This window comes from Microcebus murinus, chromosome 26 (genome assembly GCF_040939455.1).
Source record: "Microcebus murinus isolate Inina chromosome 26, M.murinus_Inina_mat1.0, whole genome shotgun sequence".
Lineage (NCBI taxonomy): Eukaryota > Metazoa > Chordata > Mammalia > Primates > Cheirogaleidae > Microcebus > Microcebus murinus.
The window spans coordinates 7,493,732-7,518,390 of record NC_134129.1 but is presented as its reverse complement, the minus strand read 5'-3'; the positions used below and the strand labels follow the sequence as shown (position 1 = coordinate 7,518,390).

Below are 24,659 nucleotides of genomic sequence, written 5' to 3'. Positions count from 1 at the left end.
ATAGGTGCTGAGATAAATGAGCCTCCAATGAGACAATTTATGTTAAAATGGCTGAGTTGAGCTGAGTTTAATGTTTGTTGTAGTTATAGGTATAAGAGGCTTTCAACCTAATTGTTAGGTCCGGAGACCGGAGAGAGATACATGAAGCCTCATGTGTAGCAAAATACTGTTTATTTTGGGCATCTAGGTGCAGACAGGGGGAGGCGAAAGTGTCCACACTGAGGGAGGGGGGAGTCTTGGGTTTTATTGAGGGTTCTCCAGGGGGAGTAAATACATGGGCCAGAACAGCTGCTTTTAATAAATTCTTTTTCAAACAACAAGCTCCTAGGATCCCTGCCCCAGGCACATCCATCCTTCAGCTCTGGCATGGTTGTCCTTAGCAGGAGAGAGAGGGAGGGATAAACTTAGTCACTTTCAGGGGGAAAAGGAAGGAATGCTGGCTATAGCTGCCTGTTAGATTTACAACGCCCAGGGATTCTCCTGCAGCTATTGTTCTACAAGCCTAAGTTTTCCATTAACCACATTCTGTTCTATACGAACTTCTTGGGTTCCCACCTGGATCAACCCTAACACTAATGTTTGTATTTCTGTCTCTCTTTTTGGTTTTCTTGTTTCCCTTTATACTACTCCTCAGAGAAAGTCTGTGTCTTAAAGCTCTTTCAGTTACAATCTCCAATTAAATTACTGGAGACTTGTTGGTATGATAGTATGATATGGGGGACAGAGAGCTCTCTACAATCCTCTAGTGATGTCTTCATCTTTTAGTGGGCCCATGACTTGGAGTTGAAGTCTTCTAGATTGGTTTTCCCTCTAACCCATGGTCCTTTACCTGGCTACAATGTTTGCAAACTATTTCTTTGAATCCTTTCCCCTGTCAACTATTTATTTTCCTTAGGTGATATGACAAGGCTGGAGCAGCCTGAGTAGGGTGAAGCTTTTTCCTCAGTTGGGAAAAGGTTTCAGAATTGTCCTCTGGCAAATTCCTTGCCTGTAGAGATAAAATCTTTTTTAGAGATAAGAGTATGGGAGGGGCTCACAGTGGTAAGGCTGGGGCCAAGCATGAGACCCTGGTAGGGCTCCCAAATACAGAATGTAGGGTCTCCTGCCCCACCATGATTCTGCCTTCCTGCCAGTTTCTCATACATTCTATTCTATCCTCCAGCAATTGAACATTAGCATTTAAGTGTTCCTACCAGTTCTTGGCTTCTAGTGACTTCTGCTCCTGGTAAGCAATTCTTGGGAACTATATATCTCTAAATTCCAAATTCTCGAATCTGTTCAAATTTCTAATTGGCCAGCAATCTCGATTTCTAATAGGCCCACAAAAGTTGTTGATTTTCAGTTTGTACAGCATTTTTTTTAACGTAAAATAGGAGTAAAGAGTTTTCAGCTCTCTATTTCTTTTGTAGGTAAAACTGAAAGTATCCATGTATTCATTTGGGGCAAACTATGTGTGTGAATGTGAGCTAACAAGACTTGTGTCACTAAAGAATTGTAAGCAATCATTACGCTGGCCTTTGTGAATCATTGCAGGAAGGTACCACAGCAGTGGGCAGCTTCCGAGGTGGCCATGATTCTGGTATTGAGCCTAGAAAGAAGGATATAGCAATGCCATGGGAGGCTTGGAAATCAGAAGGCCAAGCTCAGCCACCCAGAAGGTAGTAATACTGAGAAACTCAGTGAGAGAGAGTGTAGAAACTAAAAATTTAGATATTAACAACATATTAACAATTTTGAAGGAGTTAAAAACATCCAGGTTTAAGTCTCTCCATCTCTGAAATTTGTTCTTTAAATAAATATATCATAATAATATATCATCTGCAGGCAGGTCAATGTAAATAGGATTTTCTAATTTCATAGCATGATGCATAATGCAAAGTGTTTCATTGGCTTATTAACATCATGACATATATTTTAGATAGAAATATCTAGAAGTTTCTAAAGTTTTCTTTTTATAGCATATTAATTAAGTAGAATGTCAAATTAGTTAATTCAGAAATGTTGATTATCACATGCATAAAAACCTCACATGAAAACATCTGTGGTTTTTCAAACTTGCCTGTTGAGGGGTCTTATCATAGATCTATCAATTGCCTGATTAACTTCATTAAAAATACAAGATATTTGGGACCACAGTTCACTACATTTTACTTATCTAATTCTTCCCGTAGATTTCTTCTCGTTTAAATTTCTCTGAGCTAAATAGTCGCTAATATTGAACTGAAAATAGTATCATTGAAGCAAGCCATTTTTAATGAGTCTTCTGGAGGAATGCACTTTAACAATTCTTTTTGAAGATTGACTTGTTTGATTTTCAAACAAAGGAAATAATTTTCAATGACTAGAAAATAATGAAAATATGGCCACAGTAAGAAAGTATTAGTCATATAGAAATATAAGTAGGTATTAGAAATATAAGTAGGTATGTGTTATGCAGAACAGATAAAAAAGAACAAAGATGCCTAATTGAGATTAACTTGATATGAAGAATATCAGGCTTAAAAACTATTTTATTACTTTCTTCTGAATCCTATTTGTACCAGAGAAAATAACTTCACAACATCACACAAAGTCTTGTAGATACACCTGGACAATGACCGTGTATTTTGTTTCTGCTCCCCACCAATCCTTTGTTATCGGCAAATTAGTTTACATTATTTCCCAATAAATATCTATTATAATAATCTTAATTGAAACACCTCCTATCTTCTCTTATTCATGTCTAAATCTCACCATTCCTTTGAGCTCGGCATAATTACACCTTTTCCCTGAAGACTTTTCAATGGTCTAACATAACCGTAGCTACTGCTTACCCTTCTCCACAATCTGACCCTCAGAATATGCTGTTTTGTAAAAACATCTTCTGATTTTGTGTGCTTAGTCTGTGCCCCTCAACTAAGGGAATCCTTCAAATACGAGACTTGTATATGCCTCTGTAAATATTCGATAAAGAATAGTTGCTCCTAGAGAGGCCATTTTCATCAAAGGATGGGGTGCTTTGTGTTTTATTTTTAATACATTGTCTTTATTTGGATTATGATAGTCATAATTTTCAAAGTCATCTCTTATAGAGATATAAAACAGATGAAGCTCATCTTGGAACTTCTAACATGAAAGCAATGGGAACTTCCAGATGAGGAAAACAACCACAGGTAAAAGAATAATTTATTCACCTATGTATGCAAATAAGCTGTATTTGCCACTTTCTTGACGTCTGCGCTCCATTCTAATCCCAATTTTAGTTGCATATTCGCATTATTGTGATCATTGTTTAATGTACTTCTTTCATACATATCTAGAAAGAAAGTCTTAGGAATTACAGTATCTTTTAGGAGTTAATATAATAATCCGACAAAAATAACAAGATAATATACTTCCATTTTTGTTTTCCTTGGTTTTGTTTTGAATTGAGCCCTACTTTCATTATCCTTTTCCTTCCATGGAGACATACGAGGTCTGTCGGGAAACTATTCGGCCATTGTTAATATGACAAGAACGGTGTGTACGACAGCGGCGTAACCCGGCAGCAGAGGCGAGTGGGCCGGAGTGCGCATGCGTGAACAATGGCGCCTTCGCCCTACGAGTCAGCGGGGCGCTAGACGCTGTTGATTGAGCAAAAGTACCGTGTGGCCGTCACTTCAAAAATAAGCCAGAAGAGCAATGGATCTATGTCAAATTTCGCATTAAGCTTGAACACTCCTCCGTGGAAACTATTCGGGTGATTCAGAAGGTTTTCAGGCATGATGCAGTGAGTTCAGCACCAATAAGAGTGAGGCACAGACGCTTCACAGATGGTGGAGACACGTTCTGGAAGGCCTGCAGCACGCAGGACACCTGAGAGTGTTGAACGTGTGGGTTAGGTTAAGGGATGCCGGGAGAACTGTGGGAGGTCACAAGGTACCTACATTGAACTGTGTTTGGTCCCAAGGAACCTACAATGTTCCTTTTATCTTGTATCTTCTTCAACAAATGTCTCTATATTTCATATTACATGGCTGGATACTCTGTGGACAGACCTCGTTGAATATCTTTTGTTGTTGTTGTTGTTACTAGTCATTACTGTTTGAAAAAAATATATATATATTTTCAGATCAGTCAAAGAAAACTTTGGAGAGAGAAGTTTTTCTCAGACTTTTGCAGAGGGTTTTAGATGAATGTATGTATAGACCATTTCCTTGACCATGGGGGAAAATCATACAGTAGTGAGATCATTCCATTAGTATCACCTGAAGTGTTCAGAATAAAACTGCAAGTTCTGATGAAAGAGCATTTTATTCATTAAACTTAAAGCTCTAAGTCTATTATATAAAGTAGAAAGAAAGTAAGCTGAATAAACAGAGCAAGTTGAATTCCCACCCTGCCTGTCCAGTCTTTGGTTTTAAATACAGCCTTTACTTAAGCGCCTTGTTCACGTAGTGGACTGTGTTTTCATTGGACATTGATTACTATTATTGTAGGGCTAGGGTGGATCAAATCTCACTTCCCACAACCCATTTCCTATCAGAGCTAATGGGTTTGCAGCTCATTTATAATGATCATATTGGCAGGAATTTAGCTGATATTTCCAAACACTCAATAGGGAGGTTTTTCCACTCTCATGAGTGCCTCTCAGCTGCAGGTAAAGAATGTTACAGCTGGATGAGAGAGCTAATTAGAGCCAATTATAGCCTGAGTGACCAGCAGTGGCATTAAAATGTCTGGCAGAATCTACCTTGTCCTTGCAACACAGAGGTTTTTGTATCTTTACAAATACCTGTCTTGGAACATTAAACATTTTATATTATAGAATTGCAGGTAATAAGCACTTAAATTTAATAATCAAAAGAGGCATTGTCAAAGTAATCCTGAAAGTTGGACTTCACTAGAAATAATTACACATTGATTGCTAAAGGCACCTCAGAATTAACAATAAATTTCAGATATTTAATGAGAAGCATCGAGGTTCTATAACAAATTTGGACTTAATAAATCCAGTGACCTGGATTTAATTCACCATTTTTATGCATGTTTTCTCATACAAGGCACATTGGCTCAGGGGTTTGGAGGGAGATATTGGCAGTATATCTTCATTTTATTTTTATCACCAATCCTTTGGTGAATGGGGATGTTTTTGTATGACATCTCCATTTGTATACACTTTATTCACAAGAATATAGGGCTTCATCTGACCCTTGAAACATGGGCAAGGCTTTTTATAGGCATAAGAAGGATAGAATTACTTTATCTTTACTATCCTTTTACCGCTTTTTGTTGGACAAAATTGGATGATTGAGGATACAGAGAAGCAGAATACATTGCACTAAATATTAAAGGTTAGAAAACACATTGAAACCACTATAATATTTTCAAAATGCAATTGTGCTAAATTATATTTTTAATCCATCAATGTATTTATTTTTATTATAAATCCACATATCATAATATAGCTATCTCAGAAATTATAGTACTATGTTCTAAAATATCCAGATGTTCTAAAAAATGATTAGAAGTAAATATAAGAAGCAAATTTTGAAATATTTTTAAAAAGACTAAGAATTGAAAATATCATAAGTTTAAAATACGTGAAAACATTTCATACATATGCCTTATGCTTGAAAGATGAAAGTTAGATATAGAAAATTATACACAAATTTTCTACTGCTTAACCAGTTTTTAATTCAAAACACAAAGCCTACATTTATTATAATTGTATATATTTATAATGTATCATCTTTTGAAACTCACAGCTACATTATGTAGCCATAACTTATAAGGGAGTAATCAATAATTTCTGATAGATTAAACACAACAAAATCAATTAGCATCTATATAAAAACAAAATTGTTTTTCTGGTATGTATTTCCAAAGAGCTTTAAAAACTACAAGACGAAAATGCACTTCATGGAATTGTTTGTCCTTACTCAAATTCAATTCCAGTTATGACCCTGAGAGATGATTAGTAAATTCGACTTTTTAATTAACATTTTGCATAATTCATTGAAATTATAATGCACTCATGCATTTGATTGTCAAGGTGCAGATGTGCTAATATGAAGCTATAATTTTCCCATCTAAATAACTCTTTTCGTAAAACCTCTAATTTCTTACAATTCTATTGTAAGCGACCTATTATTCTTCATTTTTTTTTTTTTACATTGAGTTCAGAATTGGATTTTAAAGTCAGCTTCTATTGTGATAGTGGATTGTTTAGGATAGTAGGAATCAAAGGAAAGTAACATTTTAAAAAGATTGTTTATTATATTTTAGTTAAAGCTACTTGATCACAAAGTAACTTTTAAATGTACAAAGTGGGGTTACATTTTGAATTGCCACTAAATTATAGCCAAATAGAGCCAAATAGAAATTGCAAATTAAACAATTAACAGGATGTTTGCTTTTCATTTTATTACATAGAAATAGTATGGACACAATAATCGTAAACTCTTCAGTGTAAGATGTTCTCCCTAATATTGGTACTAAACCAAAAGCATGGGTATTTATTTGACATTTGGTTTCATAAGATGAGTCCTAGTACTTAAAAAAATGAAAAATAATTTATTGATGTCTTTCTCAAAGCTTCCCAAAGTTTTCCCAAAGACACATCTATTTACATTTAAGTGTATTACTTGTTTCCATGTAAACTGCAAGCTCCTCTTAAGTGGCTAGCTCCTATTAAGTGGGTAGCTTCAACTCTGAAAAAAATGAGAAAAATATGGAATGTGGCTATCCAGAGGAAATGGCAGGATGCACTATAACTCTGTTTTTCTTTCTGTACACCAGACAGACTGTTGGAATGAATTAAATGTTTCCAAATGAGGTGAGAGAATTTGCAAACTAGGATTCTTGGCCATTGGTCCTATTTACAAATGAGGTAAACTGCTGGGACTCAAGCACCCACACACATAATGGTTGCTGCCTACTTTGCCAAAATAGATTTTTGTGCTGTTGGTGCTGAGAACATTGGCCAGCAAAACTGCTATTATTGCAAACATGTGTGGCAATGCTGAATGAGATTTCTAGGGAACAGTGTGGTAGAATGAATATTAGTGTTTGGGGCAAATGCTTCCTTAGGACATAATTTAAAAAGCACTTCCTACATTCTCAAAGTCTGCTGTACAGAATTCTTATTATGTGGATAGTAGTATGAAAAGACCTCTGTGTTGCTCCTGGCATGGCCTGCACAAGTCCCTAGTAGGTAATCCCTCACAGCAATTTTATGGCATCTGGCTCTAGGTAGCTCATAAAACAAAGTGAAGCATTGCATTCATGGCAATGCTGATGAGCTGAGATTGGCTCATGTGGAGTCCCACTGTTGTACTTCCAAGTAGCATTACACTGTGTCTCTTGATTCTTTCATGCTAAGACATGATTTTTTGCCCTTTACTTACAAATCGTTGTCTAAAAAATTGAAGAAACTGACAACGTTGTTTGATAATATCGAAATTAACTTAAAATTTATGAGGATGAAGGTTCTAAAAGTCCCAAAAGTTCCAAAATTACCAAACATTTGGAAATCATCATGTTAGAAAGAGTAATGTGAAATTTTATTTGCAAAAGCAGAAAAGGTGACTTCCAAATAAAAAAGATGAGTTGATAAAAAAATATGTTCCACAAAGGCCTTAATTGTAAACTTAAAATCCTGAATTGTATGTTAGGTGGACTTTCTAATTGAATACTTCATATTGTTTTCATGGACATGCTGCTTTTGCTTTCATTCAATGACTTTAATTTTTAATAATAATATGAAAATCAGTATGATGCTTAGTTTTGGTGTCAACTTGACTGGATTATGAGATAGATGGCTGGAAAACCATTACGTCTGGGTGCATTTGTGAGGGTGTTTCTGAAGAAGATGGGTATGTGAGTAGATGGACTGAGTGGGGAAGATTTGCCCTCAATATGGGTGGGCTTCACTGAATTAGATGAGGGACTGGATAGAACAAAAAGGCACAGGAAGGATGAATTATTGCTCTCTTTCTTCTTTAACCAGGATGTTCCTCTTCTCTTGCCCTTGCACATCATAACTTCACTTTCTCTATACTATGGACTCTGTAACCACAACAGCCGCTCTACTTTCAGGCCTTTGACCTAGACCTGAGAGTTACACCATCAGATTCCCTGGTTCTGAGGCTTTTGGACTTGGATTGAGCTGTGCTACCTGCTTCCTTCGTTTCCAGCTTGCAAACCTCCTATTGTGGGAATTCTCCGTCTCTGTAATCATGTGAGTCAAATCCCCAAATAAATCTTCCCTCATATAATTATCTATCTACCTATTCTGTATATTCTGTCTCCCTGAGAATCTTGCCTAATAGAGTCATAAACATTTAAGACTAAATTTCAAATGACAAAGTTCTTAGTATTCGAAATATGCTTTAAAAAAGCATATTGAATGAATATCATTCAAATGTTATTATGGAAATATAAAACTGACCATTTATAAGGCCACTTAAAAATGAAGCCCAACTTTATGGAACATCACGGTAATCTTTTCCTGATGAATGCTCCCAGAAATCTTTCAATTAGGAAGGAGGTGCTTTGATTTTAAAGGCAAGTCGGCAAGGAAGAAACAGCGAGAAGAAAGTAAAACACACTTGCAGCATACTGTGTTGTATGTAAATCATGTTCTTGGGACATCTCCTTGTTTGGTAACATTGTCCGTGTCCTTCAACTTGACCATTAATCACAAGTATTTGAATCAATTGTGTTGCTCTACTGTAATGTTTCCAAGAAAATTAAAACCTCACTAATTTATACACAGCTATCAGAGGAAGGCATGCATATGCATTACATTCCACAGTTGTATAACAGTCCTGAGACATAAAAATAGGTGAATTATGTAGCAAAGCCTCAGTTGTGCTTTTCTGAGGTCATTCAGGGCACAGTGGTGTTCAGATTAACCAGCATGCACCATACCTGAATTATAAAGATAATTGTGTCAAGGCTGGGTGTGGTGGCTCTCGCCTGTAATGCTAGCACTCTGGGAGGCCGAGGCAGGCAGATTGCTTGAGGTCGGGAGTTCGAAACCAGCCTGAGTGAGACCCTGTCTCTACTAAAAATAGAAAGAAATTAATTGACCAACTAAAAATTTATATACAAAAAATTATCCGGGCATGGTGGCTCCTCACATTGCTATGCTGAAAATTGAAACCTTGACCCTTTGTTTTCAGGACTTCAAATTATTATTATTATTATTTTGAGATAGAGTCTCACTTTGTTGCCCAGGCTAGAGTGAGTGCCGTGGAGTCAGCCTAGCTCACAGCAACTTCAAACTCCTAGGCTCAAGTGATCCTCCTGCCTCAGCCTCCCAAGTAGCTGGGACTACAGGCATGTGCCACCATGCCCGGCTAATTTTTTCTATATATTTTTAGTTGTCCAGCTAATATCTTTCTAGTTTTACTAGAGACAGGATCTTGCTCTTGCTCAGGCTGGTCTTGAACTCCTGAGCTCAAACGATGCTCCCACCTCGGCCTCCGAGGGCAATAAATCTTTAGTTCTAAGAAGGAATTATGTGTATGCTATTTTGTGAGGTATGTTTGAAGGCCTAATTCCTAACATATCATCATTATAATAAGATTTGGCCTTGTAGTGGGCTAAACTATACTGTTGATCACCAAAGCATTTCTGTTCTAAGAAATGCTATTAAGTTAATTAAAATCATAGAAAATAAAAATAACCCCAAAACACAAACAAACAAAAAAGTCCACTAGGAACACCTATAGTAATTAAATTGTGGAACTGGTTCAAATTTTTCAGAAAGATAAATGGAAAGTAATAAAAAATGCAGAAGAATCAACCTACACACACACACATATACACAAACACATACACAATAAAGTAGTATTACAAATTAGTGAGAAGAAAAAATATTTCAATAAATTAAATTAAAAATTAAACTGGGACCCCTAAATCTTAGCCCATTTCTGTCACAAAATATCTTCCACATATATTTTTAAAGTTCCATGTAAAAATGATAAATAAATGAATAAATAAAAATGTTTGTCAATATACATATAAATTTTAAGGTAATGAAGTTTATTTCAGTGTAACCTGAAGAATAAAACCATAAAAAAACCCACTAAAATATTCGAATAAATAAATATGAAATATCATTCGTTATCAAAATTCACTCTTGTGTCTATTTAAAATGGAACCTACTCAGGTTCTTCTCTCCACCTCTTCCAATTTTATAGTTAAATTACTCATGAATTTTCAAAAAATGGTAACATATGCATCTAAAAATTTGACTCTTTAGATCTAGGCAACCACAAATGATCAACTAAAATATCCTTAATAGAATTCTACACTAAAGCATGTCAGTTACAAAATACCTAAATAACAAAATATTATATATATATAATGTAATTACTGCTACTTAAGAAATGATAAAATTAATATATATTTTCTGTTTTACACAAATTTATAAAACACCTAAAATGTGAGCAAGCAGTTTTCATGCTTTTATTACTAAAACTATAAAATGTTGCATTGCTCAAACTATAAATCTTTATTGAATAGCATAATAGAAGTCTTGAATAAATGGAGTAATTTACTGTGTCTCAAATGAAAGATATGAAATAAAAATAAATACTCCAAAAATAATTGTTCATATTTAATGTAATTGTACTAAAAATGTTTTGTTGTTGAGCAGACGAGACAAAATAAATCTGATGTTTATTTGAAAAAATATAAAGAACAATAACTACAACAATTTCTTACAAATGATAATTCTATTATTGAATGTTTATATGCATTTAAGTAGCTAGATCTCTCTGAATACGGCACCAATGGCACAAACCTTAAAAGAGAGTAATTATAGATGTGACTGCAAATAATAAAAACCTCTGTATGAAAAAATTACCATGAACAAAATAAAATTGGTTTTCCACAACAAGGTGAGAATTGAACAGAATTGTTATGCTATTTTTACATTTTATATTAGCAAAGCTGATATGAAGATAATGTGTAATGTTCACTGTTATAGGGAAATAGCCATTTTCATGCATTTCTGGCCATTGGAAAATTGGTACCAGCTAATACTTCAGTATCAGAATTTGCTGATACTGATATGGTCACTCAGCAATTCCACTTTTGGAAATTCATCCTAAAAATTTAATAAATTAAAAGGCAGACATGTATGCAATGTTTGGCTGAGATAATTTTAACCCTACTATAATCATTTTTAAAAATGAAAGCCAAATTATGGCATATTTCTAAATTACAGTATGTCCCAAAAGTCTCCATACAAAGGAAAAATTTTGTAAAATTTTATAATGAATATTTTGTAAATAAAGGTACATTTAAAAAAATGGTACATTTAGCTACAGTATCCCATTTTCCCTGTATATGGAGACTTTTGGGATATTCTGTAGAACTCTATATATTCTATTTTACAATGCCTATCAGACTGTATATTTACATGCAAATTGTACTTGATTTTAGGAATATACAGTAATTTTAGAGATAATAGTTATTGTCTGGAGAATTTTTCACAATATTTTGCTTATTGACAACATCAGATTCCATGATATATGTGTTTCTCACGAAAGGTTGTGATCCCATTTTTGGTTTTTGAAAAAATATTTTGTTACAGGAAATATAAGGATAGGCTACATTTCAAAATAGTTAAAAGAATGGTTAAAAAAAAGGATAGGCTGCAAAATGTTTGAAAACAGTTATCTTTGGAGGTAGTGATTACAAATGTTTTTGTTTATTTGTTTATTTAATACATTTTTATTTCAAATATAATGTTCTAACTGGAAAGTGCATCACAATAATCTATTTAGATAAATATTTCATAATGGGCAACCTCTTATGACCAGTAACTAATTTCAAGAAACATAAAATTATTAGCATCCCAGTGTTGGCCTAAAGGAGGAGGCTGAAGCCCACAATATAGTTTAAAGAATTTACTTGAGCCAAAATGAGCCAGAAGAATGAACCCCAGTAACTTTGGATATGAGCTCAGTTGGCCTCCTTTTATAAGCAGCTTTTTAAAGAAAGAAAGAAACAAGGGAGTGGGTTGATGCAAGTCGTCTGATAGAATTTTTCATTGGTTTACAGTGATAACATTGGTTAGTGATAACCTATATACATTGTTGAACTATAGGGCATGAGTTATGGTGCCCAGTCTATGGTATTTTATGGCTTCTTGACATCAATTAGTCTAGAACCCACATGGCTTCAAGAGATAATTATTTAGCTCAAGCAGGAGTGATTGGTTACATTGGGAAAAACTGTCATATTAATAGTATTGTTTCTAATCCATTAATATAATGTTCTGTAATCTTATAGTCTTTCTTAATAAAATTTTCTTGTAAGTTAAATTTTGGAGGGTTATTTTAATTTTCTAAAATACACTTCACTTTTATTTCATAGGAAAATTTAGACTGTCTGCCCCTACACAACCATAGTCTCTCCCACGATTACCATCCCACATCTCAGTGGTACATTTATTACGCTGATGAACCTACATTGACACATCGTTATCACCCAGGGCACATAGCTCTTACATTGTGGTTCATTTGTATTGCACATTCCATGGGTTTTGACAATTTGTATCCACCATCATAGTATCATACGATTATTTCGCTGCCTTAATAATCCTTTGTGCTCTGCCTACCTACCTCCTACCCCCTGACAATGACTGATATTTTTACTATCTCCATAGTTTTGCCTGTTCCAGAATGTTATATAGTTGGAATTATATAGGATATAGCCTTTTTCCAACTGGCTTACTTCACTTAGTAATATGCGTTTAAGGTTCCTCCATGTATTTTCAGGGCTTGATAGTTTATTTCCATTTAGTGCTGAATAATATTCCTTTTTCTGGTTATACCACAGTTTATCCTTTCACCTACTGAAGAACATGTTGGTTCTTTCTAAGTTTTGACAATTATGCATAAGGTTTCTATAAACATCTATGTGCAGTTTTTTTGTTTTTTGGATGTATATAACTATTCAACTTATTTGAGTAAACAACAAGAAACACAATTGCTGGATTGCATGATGAGAGTATGTTTACTTTTGTAATAAACTGCCATAGGGGTCTTAGTCATAAATTTTTTGGCAGGCTGACATCTAGAAGAGTTTCTCCTACATTTTTCTTCTAGAATCATTATGGTTTTATGCCTTACATTTAAGTCTTTTTATCCATCTTGAATTAATTTTTGTGAGTGGTTAGAGATAGGGGATCCTGTTTCATTCTTCTACATGTGGCTATCCCATGTTCCCAGCACCATTTATTTAATAGGGCTTCTTTTTCCCAGTGTATATTATTGTCTCTTTGTCAAAGGTAAATCAGCTGTAGGTAGATGGTTTTATATCTGGGTTCTCTATTCTATTCCATTGGTCTAGGTCTCTATTTTGGTTATTTAAAAATAATAAAGAGAGATATAATATCCAGTTATATTCAAATTATTTAATTTTAGTCCTTTTTTTTAATTTTTTTTTTATTTTGGCATATCATGGGGGTACAGATTTTAAGGTTTCAATAAATGCCCATTTCCCCCCCTCCCCCCAAAAGTCTGAGTCTCCATCATGACCATCCCCCAGATAATTTTAGTCCTTTGAATAACAAATATCCATTTCATTATTATTTTGTAGATCCTATATCTATTTTTCACAAATAAGTCATAAAACTTGAAAGACATAAAATCCTAATTTTCTTTCACAACATCTGTGCTTTCTAGGTGATTTATTTATTTATATCTCTGTGTTATCCAGAAAAAACCCCACTACTTCTTAATTATATCAGCAAAAGATATATTTTATTATTGATTATATTTTTTGCATAGGACTTTGCACAAATTATGGTAATAAAATACTAGAGTTCTAAAATGATAGCAAATATAATTTATCTCTCCTGGTATTTAATGGTACATTTAAATTGTTTAAAAGATAGAAATAATCTTCACACTTCTATAAACACATAAAGAGACAACATAATTTAGTTTTTTAAAAAAATTCATGGCAGCAAGTAATAGGATACATTTTCTGGAGTTCAAATAAAATAGCAGTTCAAGAATATGAAGTGAACAATTAGTGTACAAGAATAAGTAAGGAATATCACAGAATTTATATTACTCCAGGCAAATTCCTGGCCTACCTTTTGCCTCACCATGCTCCTTCAAATTCTGAGCAGTTCAGACTCTACCTCTTAGAGGCCATGTTTGATTGTTCCTAGAATGAGTACAATGACAATGAATGGAAAGTCATAGTACATGTGTCAACCAAAATGAAATTAGTCATGGCAGCTTCTTTTTCTAAATTTTGCTTTCTATCAACAATGAGAAGGTCCTCAGGAAAATAGTCAGCAGATATCTTTATCTACCAATTTGTTTGTTTTTTTGCAAACAACCAAAATGCCATAATTAGAGTATGCCAACAAGATCAAGGAAAAAATGTTTTCAAACAAAAATAAATGTGTATGTGCCTTGAGAATAGCTGCAACTATTCTAAGTTAGGATGGCATGTCATCCATGCCACCCTAAATCTTTAAAGACAGACCATGAGAAAGCAATTATAAGTTGAATAATATTGTTTACCAGAATAGAAATATTTAAACCATTAAAGTATTAGGGTAAAATCTTATTTTGCTTTGAGTAGTTTTTTTTTTTTCCTCATGAGATGATTATATAAATTTTGCTCTATTTAGTTGTTGAAGTTGGTTTACTGATAGCCAGGAAAAAATAAGCAATTTTCTAATATTTTGGATTTTATAATAGATAATCAGTTTTAGTACAGATTCAAAACATTTTTAGCATTTCATTTCCTGTTATATGCTTTATGGTAAAGCTTAATTATAGGACTTATACCCTAAAGGAAATTATCAAGACTAACAAAATCCATTGTAGGTGATGTGCTGTGCTGCCAATATTCTGCCCCCACCTCCCTCAGGATGGAAGAATTCTCTCGGTTGCTATTGAAGTTGATAGCTGATGTTCTCAGTCAAGTCTCTCTGGAGGAATTGCCCTTGAGTGGAAGAGAGCAAGCTCATCCAGATCTCCCTTCCTGGGCACAGTTCACATGGAATGGCTGTTTAATTAGGGCATTAAAGCCTGGCCTTTCAGTTTCAATACAAGTAATGCTGAGAGGCTGTCACAGATTGGAGCTCCTCATGTGATCTATTGAGATCTTTTCATTTGAAGCCCAATTTCACATTTTTTACTCTACTTCAAGTACTGTGCTTATCTTGAAAGCAGAACACTCTTCAAAAGACTCCTTACAAGTGTATTTCTATTTCAGAATCTGTTTTCTGGAGCTCTTCGATGCTCTCGAGTGGAAGGAATTCTAAACTGTAGCAGGTATGCCCAGCAAGGTCAAGACCCAAATTAGAAGAAAGTTAGATCTCACAATAAACATGGTATAGCAATACCTGGACCAGGGCCTAAAATAATTTTCAATCTCCAGATTTCTCTGAACTCTCTGAGCCTGCAGAAATTGCACACATCTCCTTGCTAAGGCTAATGCTTTCCACTGAATTGAATGTATCACAATGCCTCTGTCATAAAAGACAACTCATTTTAATCTTACAGATCTTTCTACCTGACTCTCTTGACCATCAGAACAGAAACTAAGATTAAGTCTCAACGTAAGGAAAGTTCTAGATCTACTAAAAGACTTGTGAGACTTAGACAATTATTTACCCTTTAGAATCAAGATATACTCATAAAATTTAATCTCGAGCTTTTACATCAAGGGAGCTGGAATATAAGAATAAATTTTTCTAAGGTGGTATAGCATTTAATCCATCCCACACTACGAATAGGTTGCATAGGGAAAAAGAAAAGTTATCAACATGGGAACATCTTTCTGGTAAAACATCTGGTGCTAGGATGATTCTTGGAAGCTTGAAAAAAGAGATGGCAAACAAAAATTCAGGTATAAATAATAGAAATACCTTCATCGATGATGGATAAAGTCATCAAACACACAAAAAAAGACATGTTAAATGGTTATGTGATATGATGCTGGAAAGTCTGATAAATATGTTTATCAAGAGGGCTTCGAGAAGATGCCACAGAGCAAAGTCATAGGAATATCTTAGTGAGGAGTCACCAGCATCACTGAGAAGCTGTTAAACATTTTTTATAGACCAGGGCTGACAGAAGGTACATAGGCTTGTGTTTATCACAGCTGATCCAGCTACTCCCTCTACTGTTAAATTGAGGATCCCTCATCCTGAATGGGGCACCATTCCATCTTAAGTACAATTAACACATATTCCAAACAGGAGTTTGCATTTCCCACCCTCAGAACTTCCACTATATAAGGCTATTAGTTTGTGTTTAATCCTACCAAACATTGTGTTAGACTCAAAGCCTTATTTCATAGCAAAATAAGTGTGACAATTGGCAAATGACCATTGAATCAACTGGTTTTATCACACACTATCCCACTGAGAAAACTACCAGCCTGATAGAATGAGGAAAATGCTTTTTGAAGGTGTGTTGTGGTGGTAGCTGCTTGGAGATATTAGCCTATAAAAATGAAGTGCTACCCTTGAAGATGTAGACACATCTCTAAATCAATTTCCATTATGTGTGTTGGGGCTGGGAACAAAGGTGTGAAAATAGGAATGGTCCCACTTACTATCATTCTCAATGACCCACTTTCAGAAATTGTACTTTGTATGCCTGCAGAGGTGGAATATTTTCTCTGGAGAGTATGGCAAGAATTTGAGGAGAAATAATGAGAATGAGGAGAATATGAGCAGAATCTGAGGTCAAACGAGTCAGTTTAACCACTTCGGGACTGCGCTCACCAGCTATGAAACCTTGCCCACAGCCGGCACTTATAGTCTTAATGATAGTTTGTGCTGTGCATTGACGACGAATCCATTTTGCTCTTGTGTGATGAGGAAAGCTTTAAAGCACTGAAAGTTTGTTTTACTTTACAGGCAGCTTTACTTGTAATGTAAATCAGAATAGGTAACATATACATGTGTTTTCATTATATTATTTTTAAATGTTCACAATTTTATTTTGATAAATGAAAAATTAGAACATTCATATAACAGCTGTCGGCTAAAATCGCTGTGCACATTCATCTGTGGACGTCGACTATAGTCGACGCTGGTCCCCAACTGGTTAAAGCATGCTGATATTCTGATAGCATTACCATGGGTAAACAAAAATATCTTAGTTCCTTGAACTTATTTGCTGAATAAGTTAATAAACTTAAACAGCATCTTGTTTTAACACCCTAATTTTAGTCCTTAACTTTTGATATATTAGAAATGTCCAATTTGCCTTCATCAAAGAGCTAAAGGCAGAAGTACCAAAAAAAAAAAAAAAAAAGTGGAACTACTATTTGATTCAGCAATCCCATTACTGAGCATTTACCCAAAGGAAAAAAAGACATTCTATAAAAAATACACCTGCACTTGAATGTGTCTAGTACAATTCACAATTGCAAAGATGTAGAAACAACCCAAGTGTCCACCAACACATGAGTGGATTAATAAAATGTGGTATATGTATACCATGGAGTTCTACTTAGCCACAAAAAACAATGGTGATCTAGCACCTCTGGTATTATTCTGGATAGATCTGGAGCCCATTCTACTAAGTAAAGTATCATAAGAATGGAAAAACAAGCACCACATGTATTCACCATCAAATTAGTATTAACTGATCAACACTTATGTGCATATATAGTAGTAACATTCATTGGGTGTTAGGCAGGTGGGAGGGGAGAGGAGGTGATGGGTATATTCACACCTAATGGATACCGTGTGTACCATCTGGGGGATGGATATGCTTAAAGCTCTGACTCAGGCAGGGCAAAGTCAATATATGCAACCTAAACATTTGTACCCCCATAACATGCTGAAATGAAAAAAAAAAAAATGACTGTTCCCTTCTAGCTTATACGGTCTTCATTGAGAAGTCTGCAGTTAGCCTGATCGGTTTTTCTCTGTAAGTTTGATATTTTTACCCCACAGCTCATAGGAATTCCTTCTTCATGTTGACTCTGGCCATTCTGATGACTATGTGTCTTCAGAAGACACATAGTCATCTTTGACTTTGATGATTGCCTCTTTGCAATGACTCTCCCAGTTTATCCTTGAACTTCTTGTAACTGGATGTCTAAATCTGTGGCAAGACCAGGGAAGTTTATTTTTGTTGTTTTTTTTTTTTTTTCAATTATTCCCTCAAATAGGTTTTGCAGCCCCTGTTCATTTTCTTCTTCACCCTCAGTGATGCTTATGTTTTTTATATTTGGCCATTTTACATATTTCCATATTTCTTGTAGGCTTTGTTCATTCCTCTTAATTCTTTGTTCTTTATTTATGACTGTGTTAATTTGAAAGAATTGTCTTCATGCTCTGATTCTTTCTTCTGCCACATCTAATTTATTCTTAAAACTGTCCACTCTGTTTTGTGTTTGTATATCATGAAATGAATTATCCATTTCCAGAGTTTGGTTTATTTGTTTTGATATGTTTATCTTTTTAGTGAATTTTTCATTCATTTCTCGAATTCTCTTTCTGGTTTGTTTGTGTTCGTTTTCCATTTTCTCTCGGATTTTATCAAGCTTCCTTACAATTCATATTTGGACTTCTTTGTATATCATTTCAATATTTTCATTTTGGTTGGGCTCCATTGAGAGAGAGCTGGTGTTTCTTTCCTTTTGTGGGTGTCATTTTGCTCTGATTTTTTGTAACTCTGGAGTTCTTTCATTAATTCTTTCTCATCTGGAACAGGTGTCACTTCTTATTTTGGGGCTTTCTTTTGTTTAAATAGAGGTACTTTTCCCCTTATACTCATAAGGATCTGTCTGTAGCATATGTTGGATAAGAACTTTTGGCTTTGTTTGTGGATTCCTGGAGGACAGTCTAGGTTCTGGATGGATGCCTTAGTTATAGAACTCCTTAGTGTTGTGGTTTTCTCAGTTGCTCATTAGTTTGTAGGCTGTAGAAGTCATGAGCTACGTGTGTGGGCAGATTCCCTGTCTCTCATTGATGAAAGAGGATAGAGATCCTTGAAATCTTTTCTCTTTCCCCAGCCCTGTGGTTTTCTTAACAGTCTGGATCATGTTGGCATGCCCAGGTTAATTTCTGAGACAGTTGGTGGTGCTTGTGCATAAGAATCAACCACACCCTGTATGATTGAGTCAGTAAATGTTGTGATGGGCTGTGGAAATTTACATCCTTGTCATTAAATGGCACTTGCTGGAAGGAGCATGCTGCAGTGTTGTTTTTGGCACCTGTGACTGGCTGTAGCCCCTAGAGACAAGCACTCAAATGTGACAGGTGGTGGGCAGTGCTCTAGAATATCCAGGTCAGTATTTATTCTCCATCATAGCAGACATGGGCTGGTGAGTGAGACTGATTGGGGCTGGGTTGCATGAGCCTGCCCTCAGGCTCCACAAAAGATGATAAGGTAGTTGTTGGCAGAGGTCAAAGGTCCACTCTCAGTATTTTGGGGAAAGCCATAAGGGAAGGGCTGATGTGGCTCAACCCAGCCAGAAAATCATCTTGTGGGCATGGGGTGAGGGGCATCTGAGATTCACAATATGGATGTCAGGAGTAGGTTTTGCTTTTCTACACCTTCCTCTGCTGTGTGGTCTCCTGCTGTCTGCCAGCAGACAAGAGCTCAAACCAGCTAAACTTCTCCATTATGGTGCTGTGGGCTGGAAGTTACCCTGTCCAGAATTCCACCTTGGGCTGAGAGCCTCCTATGTGGAGAGGGGTACTTTATGAGTGTACTGTGGCTGATGGGACTGCAAACTAATCTGGAACTCTCTTTATTTTTGCCCATGTGTGCTTCCTCACCTCCCAAGATTAGTTAAAAAGTCTCCCCTCCATGCCCCTGAGCAACATGATTGAGTCTTGAAGGTACGGGATCTGGCCTGTGAGCCTTTCCCTGGGTTCCTGAGGGTACCAGGGAGAAGCATGCTGGTGTTGAGTTACCTATGTGCTGCTAAAGCATGTTTGATGTCTCTCTGCTTCAGGATGTGCCCTTATTTGATGGAGCTTCCAGGCATGGAGCACTGCATAGGGCTGGTGAGCAGGGAGCTCACAGTCCCAGCACCCCTTAGTCTGCTACCGGTCTTAAGAAGAAATATTTGAGCACCACTCTCTGTAGAAGCCTTGGTGTGTTGGATGCACCAACAGAGGGGAAGTAGCCACTCCTGAGAGCCCTGGCTCAGTCCCAATTGTCTCTCTTGGCAGCCATAGGTTGGGGAAGGGAAAGGGAGGGAAAGAGTCTGAATGGCAGAGAGCTGGCACTCTGGTCCTCTCCGTCCCTCTCTCCAGAAGACAGCCCACCTGGAATGTTCTGGCTCTGGGGTCACGCAGATCTCCTTGGACCCACCAGCCACTGTGGCTCCAGTGGTCTGAGCCAGACTTGGGAAATGCTTCTGTGGGAGCAAGAGAGATGAAAACTGAGGGGCTGAAGTCCTGTGAAGAGGACAAAGGCACATGGTGGGTGGCAAAACAATATGGAGCTTGCTGTCTTGGCTCAGGTTTATAGTGATGGGAAGTGACCCCAAAGGGACTGGCAGCCTGGTGCTTTGTCCTCAAGAAGCTCCCTGTTCACTGGTGGCAGCAACTTTTGGGCTCATGAGAGTAAAAAGGCTCTTCAGCAGCTCATGAGCCTCCTGACAGCCAGAGATGTGGGGAGGGGAGAAATAAACCACCCCACCTACCCTTTTCGCTGGACTACAAGCCTCAACTTCTTCCCATGGAATCTCTTGTATGTTCTGGAACTTTTGCCTTAGAATTACACTTGATCAATGATTGTTTGTTTGTGTTTTTCTTTTTCTTCTAAAACTTTTCTTTGTTTCTGAGGTGATTGTGCATTTGGTGTCTCTGGTCAGCCATCTTAAGGTTCTCTCTCAATCATTATTTTAAATAATGAATGTCAGTAATACAGCTTAACATTAACTATACATATAACGTAGAATACTTGGAACATAATTTGTAATAAATACATAAATCAGTCAGATAAAATATTCCAGTATTATTTCTTCCTGATTGTCTGATATAAATGTTAAGATATAAATGTTTTATGTATATAGGGGGAGCACATTTATAGATTTGTGGCAAGAGGCCTGGTATAAAAGGCAGCAGGGATTCAACAGGTGTTTAACTTCCATCCTTCACCTGAAGATACCTGGAGATAATTTCACTGCCAGTCTCTTCATCTTGGCCAACATCCATCCTATAATCTCCGAGGAAAAGTAAGCAGCATTTAACAATGATAAACTGTATAGTATCTCAGTGTGGAGCAGCTGGACATAAGTGTGTATGATATATGCTCCATATCTGTTTAAAAGGTAAGAAGAAATGCATGGTAAGGATTGTAGTGGAATAGGAACTGGAGAGGGAAAACTGGACTAAATTGTTAAATCCACTAAAGAATGGTTTAAGAAATCATAGAATAATCAATGGAAAAAACTATATATGAATGTGTATACTTTTCTATTACTTTTCATGGGCAGTGTGAAATAACAATAGTTATAAGTCATTATTTCCCTTGTTTTGTTTAAACATTAGCTAACAATGGATTCTTTATCTCTGTGAATCTCAATTAGAGACAACAAAACAAAAATACACACACAGATATACATATATAAGTATGTATATATGCATATATATTTATAAGTTTGTTAATTTAAATTTTTGTTAGTACATGCTAATCAAAAAAATTTTGCTTAACAAAAAAATCTAATTAATTTGTTATAGGAAAAAATTTGTTCTGAAAATAATTAAAATCTGTACTTAAAAGTGTATATTTTATAATGTGTTGATAATAAATGCATATTGCTTATAGAATAACTGTTAGATCTTCAAGCATGTGAAAAAGTGAAAAAAGGTAAAGTGATATGGATAATATTAGTTTGGAGATGTTGAAAGATACTTAGGTAGGTAGATAAATATGTTAAATAAATAGATAATATGTTAGATAAATATGTTAGATAAATAGATAATATGTTAGATAAATATGTTAAATAAATGACAGACATCTTAAGTCATATGTGTAAGGAAACATTTTAAGCATAGAATAGGAAGACAAGGTTATATAAATATTATTCAAGACCCACGGTTATGTTCTAATGTTTATTTTTCTTCTCTTTGTTTGGTGTTAGAGAACTCATGTAGACCAAAAGTGGATGTGGTGAGTCTTTCTTGGCAAAGGAACAAAAAACTAGAATGCAAATTCTCCAGAATACTCTAAGGGAATTAGGTAGTGTTTTCATGCATGCAAATGTCACTTCCTCCTAGAGAGTAAAGAGATCACGAAGAAGAAGGACAAGATCTTTCCTGTAATATTTGTTAAAATCTCATTGCATAGACTTGTTCAAGTTTTCAGTTTTCCCAGAAGAAGCTGTTATCCATTTCCTTTAAATTCAAATATATTGCTCAAAATTATAAGATTGGCATTTTTTATTAAAAATCGAAGTGTGCTATCATACCCATACACTGCAATATCTTAAAGGTCATATATATCTAGGTTGCCAAATATTCTTAAATGTGTGTATATTGATCATTTTCTTCAATTTAACACATTCTTAAATAATCATAAGGGATTATATTTATCCAGAGGAGTTTTATTCCTGGTTCATAAATTTCATATAACCATGCAACCATGTAGCATTATGACATTAATTTTCTTTGAAATATTTTAAACAAATGTTTTCTAATTTGTCAGATATCCACAGTGGGTAGGTTATGGGCATAACCACCCCTAGTCTTGTCTTCATGGTAAAAATAGCCAATGTTATATTTAACTTGATTGGATGTGAACTAATTTTGTTTGCTTTTGTGATGTCTGATTTAGCATATGCTGATGAACAAGCATTGTTTACTGTAATATAACATGTAAGGAAAGACTTCTTAAAGAAAAGCTTTTATTAAAATTATTTGGAAATATAATTTTCATAATTTTTCAATAATAAATCTATAGAGCCTAAAAATACTGGTTCTTAATGGACCACTGAAAAGAAAGCAAACTTATTTGCAGTAAATTAGGTTGGAGAGGTTTAGGTCTCAAATTTTAATTTAATGTAAATGGTGCATTCAGTATGCAAGGTGCTATCACTTGAACAATCTTGAAAGAGGTAAAAAAAAGTCTCTCTTTTCAGGAAATAGCACATTAAAAAGTTGTATCTAGCCTAGTTATGCCAGTAAACCAGCATTATGTGTGTGTTTGCAGACCACCTCAGTGGATGAGATGTATTATAATCAGGATGTTTATCACACGTAATTACTGAACAGGAGCTGTATTATAGGGCACTGACAAGCATGGATCTGTAGTTCCAGATTTATGTCATTTTAGGTTCCTAAGCAGAGCTTGTTATGTAGTAAACCAGCAGAAGCAGATGGACTGCCCTCCAGAGTACAATAGAACAATGCAGGATTTTATAGGGGAGAAATTTTCCTCTAGAAAAAACACAAAAATACAGGCAGCTGGAGAGACAAATCCCACAATCGACCAGAAAGAACTGTTGGTCACATTTGAAATCTACTTGATATATATTAAATCTGACAACCAAGATACTTATGGGAGAAGAAAGAGAGAAGAGGGAGGGAGAGAGAAACTTCTCTTGTTTAAAGACTGACACAAACTAGGCTCTATTGAATAATATATTGGATATAATAATTGAAAACACAAATTCTAAATCCACTTCTGGTAAATGTATGACACTTTGGACACATTTGTCTATCTCTCTTCTGGAAAATTAAACAATAGCAGTACTGCCCATAGAATTGCAATGAGGAGTAAGTGTAGTGAAGATTACATGGTAAACTCTATATATTATTGGCTATTATTATCGTCCTGATATTGTTGATGGGGAAAAATCTCTGAGAGTTTAAGAGACTTGCTCAACATTATCCAGCTAGCAAGTCGTAGAGTAAAAGGCAAATAACAAAATGCCTCAGTCATGTGATGCTGCATAACAAATCACCCTAAAATTTAGTGACTTAAAACAAAAATAATTTATTATTTTTCATCATTCTACTGGTTGACTAGGTGTTTCAGCTGATCTCACATGGGCCCACCTTGCAATGCATTTTCCTGCAGGGTCAACATGGGGTGAGCCTTGGACAGAACAGTTGAGATGGAAAGGCCTGTCTTCTCAATATTGTTGTCCATGGCTGCTCCATAGCATGTTTTTCTGAGGCCACCAGCACACAAAGACCTTATAACACCCCGACTTGCTTCACCTTTGATGTCACATTGACCAAATCAGGACACCTGGTTAACACCTACTCAGTGTGAGAGGGGACTACTCAAGAGTTTGTACATTGGGAGGTTGTGATTTATTGGAGGCCATTGTAGAAACAATTATTCACATCCATGTATCTGAAAATCCTTTCAGTTTTTAAATTCACTTTTTGATTATATTAACTTCAGCTAAGAAATTTTTTGAAATATAGAATGATCACATACATGTTGTTAGAATAAAGAACCTCTATATATATGAATGTATGCACACGCATATGTTTACATGCAAGAATGTTATAGGAAGGAGTATGGCTGAAAATGGAAACTTATTGAAACAATGATCTTTAATAAAATTGAAAACTTAATGAAATGTGGATAAATAATGGTCTCAAAGTTTTAGGAACACCAAGTGATAAGTGTTATAAACCTATGAAAAGTAGAAATTTATTCAGAAAACAGGTCATGAAGGTAAAACTTGCCTATGCCATCATTCTGCTAATTTGT

At 35.4% G+C, this 24,659-nt stretch overlaps 1 long non-coding RNA gene across 2 annotated transcripts in view; it reads left to right on the top strand.

The window, feature by feature from the left end:
* The first annotated feature begins 1,463 nt into the window (after positions 1 to 1,463).
* LOC105869286 (uncharacterized) overlaps positions 1,464 to 24,659 on the top strand; it is an 85,840-nt gene continuing 62,644 nt past the window's right edge. Inside the window, exons 1-3 of one of the 2 annotated variants that reach the window (XR_012915084.1) lie at positions 1,464 to 1,658; positions 3,072 to 3,152; positions 8,059 to 8,200. This is a non-coding gene — a long non-coding RNA (uncharacterized LOC105869286). Of the gene's footprint in view, positions 1,659 to 3,071; positions 3,153 to 3,308; positions 3,749 to 8,058; positions 8,201 to 24,659 lie in introns of those variants that run through there. The other variant, XR_012915085.1, reaches the window with a different exon arrangement.